Consider the following 6040-nt stretch of genomic DNA (forward strand, 5'->3'; position numbering starts at 1 on the left):
TTGATCCCTGGTAGGGAAGCTAAAATCCTACATGCCTCAGGGCCAAAAGACCAGAACAGAAGCATATATTGTAACAAATTTAATAAAGATTTTAAAAATGGTCCACATCAAAAAAATCTCGAAAAGACACAGCGTTATGTTCTTCAGTACCCTAACAACAATAAAACTGAAATGTGGCTGTGTTATGGTTAGATTCACCTGTGAATACAGAAGGGAGAGGAAGAACTATCTTGCCACTGTTTGCAGCACTATAAAAATATACTTTAAAAAAAATAATGCTAATGTTGAAATACATATTTTTTGCCTTAAGGTTTTAAAAGCTATTTTTAAAAACTTTATGCACCAGTTCCTCTACTGCTGCTAAGTCACTTCGGTCATGTCTGACTCTGTGGGACCCCATAGAGGGCAGCCCACCAGGCTCTTCTGTCCCTGGGATTCTCCAGGCAAGAACATTGGAGTGGGTTGCCATTTCCTTCTCCAATGCATGAAAGTGAAAAGTGAAAGTGAAGTTGCTCAGTCGTGTCTGACTCCCAGCGACCCCATGGACTGCAGCCTACCAGGCTCCTCCGTCCATGGGATTTTCCAGGCAAGAGTACTGGAGTGGGGTGCCATTACCTTCTCCAGTGCATAAAAGTGAAAAGTGAAAGTGAAGTCGCTCAGTCGTGTCCAACTTCTAGCAACCCCATGGACTGCAGCCCACCAGGCTCCTCTGTCCGTGGGAGTTTCCAGGCAAGAGTACTTGAGTGAGTTGCCATTGCCAGTTCCTCTAGTTGGTACCTTTTATGAGGTGTTTTTTTTTTTTTTAACTTAGGTTATTCTGAAGGAAAACCTACTTGAAGCCTCTATTGCCATAGCAGGAAATCTGAAAATAGAAACCTCTATCCTTCTTTCCTCCTAGCTGAAAGTTAGCTAAAGAAGGTTTTTAAAAACAGTATTCATTAATTCAAAGTTCTTAGTACAACTGGAAGAGTTGGTGTTACTTTTTCAATCCAGCTCCTGGGTAAGGAGTTTTTCATTTTTTCCTACTTGTCCTTCTCCATTGAAAAGGGCCTATTTGTCATTTACTTAAACTAATAGTTTAACTCTTCAGAGTTTATAGTCTTACTAAGTATTCAGCACAGATTGAAATGTAATTATTTTTGAGAATTTCATTTTTATTAAGGAATCAACAAGATAACTAAAGGGTCTTAACAAATAACTTAGGCTTTGTAGGCCATTAGTTTCTGTTATAACTACTTAACTGTTGTCATGCTGAAACAGCAATAAACAACATGTGAATGAGTGTGCCTATTTTTTTAAATTATAATTGCATGTGTTAGTTTCTTCATTTTATTAAAACTTCGTTTAAAAAAATTGTCAGTGGGCTTAATCTGGCCCATCAGATGGTTTTTCCAGCCCTTGCTTTCTCTCATAGATGTGTTCTTAGATTGAGATTTTTATTCAAAATAGAATTTGAAGAGAGTTTTTTGTGATTCATAGCAACTATACAAAAGGTTCAAAGTATTGAAACTAAAATGTGTGTAGATAACGGTTACCACCATAGATGTGGTAGATTTGTTCAAAAATGTAGTGAAGGTGATGAAAATAATTAGTAGATAGGTCTTTTGTGTGCTAAGAGTAATGCAATTTATGGAGGGATCAAAAATCAAACAATTGCTATGAGAATTTATGTTCAGATTAGATGAGAAATAGATACTAGTTCTTTTAGTGCTTTGAAATCCGTAGTGAGAAAAAGTAATAGAAATTGTTTAAGATGGGGGGAAATGGAGGTGAGCTGAAAACAGAATATAGTATAAATTCTGTGCAGCTCACTTAAACGATTTTTTCTTGATAAGTGATTCCTTTTCACCATTGACATCTGCTTACTGAGGATTTGTCCCATTTGTGTTGAGGTATTGGCTCTGTTCCTTGCCACAGCCTTTGTTATGAACCTTGTTTTGAGCAAAGTGCCTTGGGGAATCTCATCTGTTGAAGCTTACTGACGGATGTTAGTTAAGAGTGTGGTATTTGCAGAAGAATTTCCCTATAGTGGAGAATTGAAATATAGGATCAACTTCGTTGATTTTGGTGTTCATTGCTTTAAGTATGCTCCCTTTAATAATTGGAAAATTAAGAAGTAGTCAGTATCTTAGAAGAGGTGTTTGATAAAGTCTTTGAATTATTTTCTGAGTATTTCTCTAAAATGGTTTCTGTTAATAAATGCCTCTAGTTTAAAAATCTTTTTTCTTTAAAAAGTGAATATCATAAATTATGATACTGTAAATTTGAATAGGACTTCCCAGGTGGCTCAGTGATAAAGAATTTGCCTGCAGTGTAGGAAACATGGGTTATATCTCTGGGTCGGGAAGCTTCCCTGGAGGAGATGGCAACCCACTCCAGTATTCCTACCTGGGAAATCATGGTCAAATGAGCCTGGGGGACTACAGTCCATGGGATCACATAAGAATTGGACATGAGTTAGCAACTAAACAACAAATCTGAATAATGTAGGAAGAATGTTAATGTACTTCAGTTTTGAAAATCATAATTTTAGTCAATGCCAAGAATGTACTTATTTAAAAATGTTAATTTCTAATAGAGACTTTTTAATATGTTAAAAGGTTTCTTCCCTAATACTTTAGAGTCCTTCAACCTAAAATGAAGGTTATATTCAGGCTGCAATTCAAATTGCCTCTTTCAATTAAGAAATGTAGGTGCCTGCTCTCTTCAATTATTTCACATTACTAATATTGTTACTGTAGGAAAACAAAATGAAAACTTGGAGAGAGTTTTGCAAATGACTATTTCAATATTTTGAAAATCCAGAAGAGTACATTGAGAAATAGTTAGCTTTGTGAACACTTAACAGTAGTCATTTAGAAGGCAATAAAGGAAGACCCATTTATAATAGCCACAAAATAAAAATCGTGTGAATCTGCCAAAAGGAAAACCAAGCTGGGAGAAATGTTTCTGGGTATAAGATTAAATGTAGCACTCTTTGGTTGGTCTCGTTTTCCATGCCTGTGACCTGCAGACGGGTTATATCAAATAGGCAGTGGCAGCTGGGTAGTGGTGCTCATTGCGCCACTCGCAATTCCTGCAATATAAGGGACAGGACAGGACAGCTACAGAAGTGTGTAGCCCCATTTTACCCCACAGCTTGCAACAGACCTACCTGCTCTGGTTAGATTGGCAGTCATGTGACAGTTTACATCTCCCAGGTTTCTGGGGCAGAAGAGCTATTGTATATACGTTAACAGCTAGTGAACCTTGGCACATTCTACTCTCCTTCCATGCCCTTCCCAACCACCAACACAGCTGTTTGACAGGGAACATTCAATGAAGAGCCAAATTCCCAACACTCCCTCACCCCACAACCTGCGCTATTGCACAGAGGCAGAGTTTCTGTTCAGGGGAAGGTTGGAGTGAGCATCAAAGACTTGGTAACACACTGTCTGTTACAAGGGGCCTGACTTTATCTGGATCAGATTGGAGTAGTTTATACCCTATATTATTGTTGAAAACAGTAGAGCAATCATCTAGCAATTATTGAAGGCCAACAATTGCTGGTGATACCAGTAGCTATCAGTGAGAAGCTTAAAGCTTCTCTTTCTCTCAAGAGAGAAAATCTGGATAAAACTACAGACATCCCTTGTAATCAGAAAGGATGTGTGTGTGCTCAAATCTGCAACCACGTAAGAACAACTCTGGCTGAATGTAGGGCAAAACTTGTAAACTCCCTGAACAGTGAAAGAAATTCCAAGCCATACACAAATCCAATGTAAAGGGTGTAAATCTCACTGATTCAGGAGTCTTAAGCACAACCTCTGATCAATCAGAGTGTGTGCGTGTCAGTCGCTCAGTCATGTTCTACTGTTTGTGATTCCATGAACTAAAGCCCACCAGGCTTTTCTGTCCATGAAACTCTCCAGACAAGAATACCGAAGTGGATAGCCATTTTTCTCTCCAGGGGATCTTCCCAACCCAGGGATTGAACCCAGGTCTCTTGCATTGTAGGTGGATTCTTTACTGTCTGAGCTACCAGGGAAGCCTGATCAATCAGTGGCTAATGTCTAAATAGTGTCAACTCAGAGGCAACCCCTAGGCAGTCAGACTTAAGGATAAAACTGAGGGGGAAACAAGTTGACCACTGACATCAGAGGCTGCATACTGTGGGGACAGACTTGGTGAATTAGTTCAGCCAAGTTACTAAATAGCAAGTCCAGAGTAGGGGACGAGTATGCAGAGATCCTGCAATATTATAATAACTAAAATTATAAAAACTAAACTGTCTAGTTTTCAACATAAAATTAGACCTTCAAAGAAAGTGTGATATACCAGGGAAAAGGGCACTAGAAACTTCATTTGAGGGGTTCCAGATGTAGGGTGAATGTTAAGCAGCTATTATAAATATGTTCAAAGACCTAAAGGAAACCAGATTTAAAGTATTTAAGTATTTCTGACAGTGTCATATCAAGTGAAAAATATCAATAAGATAGAAATTACAAAAAAAGAACAAAATGAAAAATTTTTAGTTGAAAAGTACAATGACCAAAGTGAAAAATTTAATAGAGAGGCTCAACTGTTGATTTGAACTGGCAGAAGAATCAGCAAATCTGAAGATCAATAAGAGATTTGAAATACGAAGCACAGACAGAAAACAGAATGAAGAAAAGCAGTCACACCACATACACAAAATTAAAATGGATTATAAACCTAAATATAAGCAAAAACTATAAATCTTGTAGAAGTAAGATTTATGACCATTGTTTAGTCGAAGCCTTCTTAGATATGACACCAAAATCACAAGTGAAAAAAACGAGAGAAAAAAGATACCTCAGTTTTATTGGAAGACATTGTAAAGTTGATCTGTTTCACCTAGTTTGGATTAATACAGATTTTATTTCAATTTTCATTTTTTAGAAACTTTGCTCTACATAGCTTTATCTCTCCACCCCCAATGCTATTATTGTCATAGATTATAGCTTTATAAATTGTGTGCCCATCCCGGCAGATTTATAATTATTACTTTCTGCATTTTTTTAAAATTAGAAGGGGAAAAAGTTACAAATAAAAATTACATAGTTTTTTTTTTTGTCCTTTATATTTACCTATGCTGGTGTTTGTATTTACATTTATCAGTTCTGTGTTTTCTTTGTGTAGAATTGCATTACTAAGTAGTATCCTTTAAACTTGAAGGACTTTTTTTGGACAGCAGATCTGCTAGCAATGTTTACCTGAAAATGTGCTAACTTCCTTTTTGAAAACTAGTTTTGCTGAATACAGAATCCTTGAGTGGCAATTTTTTCTATGCAGGACTTTGACTATGTCATCTCACTGCCATTTGGCTTCCATGGTTTCTGACAAGAAATCAGCTGTTCTTATTGAGAGCCCTTCATATGTCAAGAGTCACTTTGCTCTTGCTGCTTTTAGGATTCTCTGTCTTCCAGTAGTTTAATTATGATATTCCTGGTTTTTTTCCTTTTTTTTTTTTTTTTTTTAACAGTTTATCCTACTTGAAGTTCATGAAACTTTTTGGGTTGGTAGACTAATTTTTTTTTTAATCAAATTGGGGGAGTTTTTATTATTCAGATATTCTTTCTGATGCTTTTTCTTCTCTGCTTCGGAGTCTCACATTTTGAATACACTACTATGCTTGATAGCGTTCCAGAGGTCTCTAAGGCTCTGTTCATGTCTCTCTCTTTTTATCTTTCTCTTCCTCAGTATAGACAATGTTAATTGATTTATCTTTAAGCTCGTGGATTCTTTCTTCTGCCTGCTCAGATCTGTTGCTGAGCCCCTCTAGTGAATTTTTCATGTCAGTTATTTTACTTTTCAGCTCTATATAAAGTTATAGAATTAACTTGCAGAAAGTCTGTATCTGTATACATCTCTTGTTGGAATTTAGATTAATCTTGAGCACTCAAAACGGGGAAGGGAATGGCAACCAACTCCAGTTTTCTTGCCTGGAGAATTCCACGGACAGACCATGAGGTCGTAGAGAGTCAGACACAGCTGAGCAACTAATGCACACACACACAAAAGAACCATTACATCCCCC

Source organism: Ovis aries, chromosome 22 (assembly GCF_016772045.2).
Source record: "Ovis aries strain OAR_USU_Benz2616 breed Rambouillet chromosome 22, ARS-UI_Ramb_v3.0, whole genome shotgun sequence".
Lineage (NCBI taxonomy): Eukaryota > Metazoa > Chordata > Mammalia > Artiodactyla > Bovidae > Ovis > Ovis aries.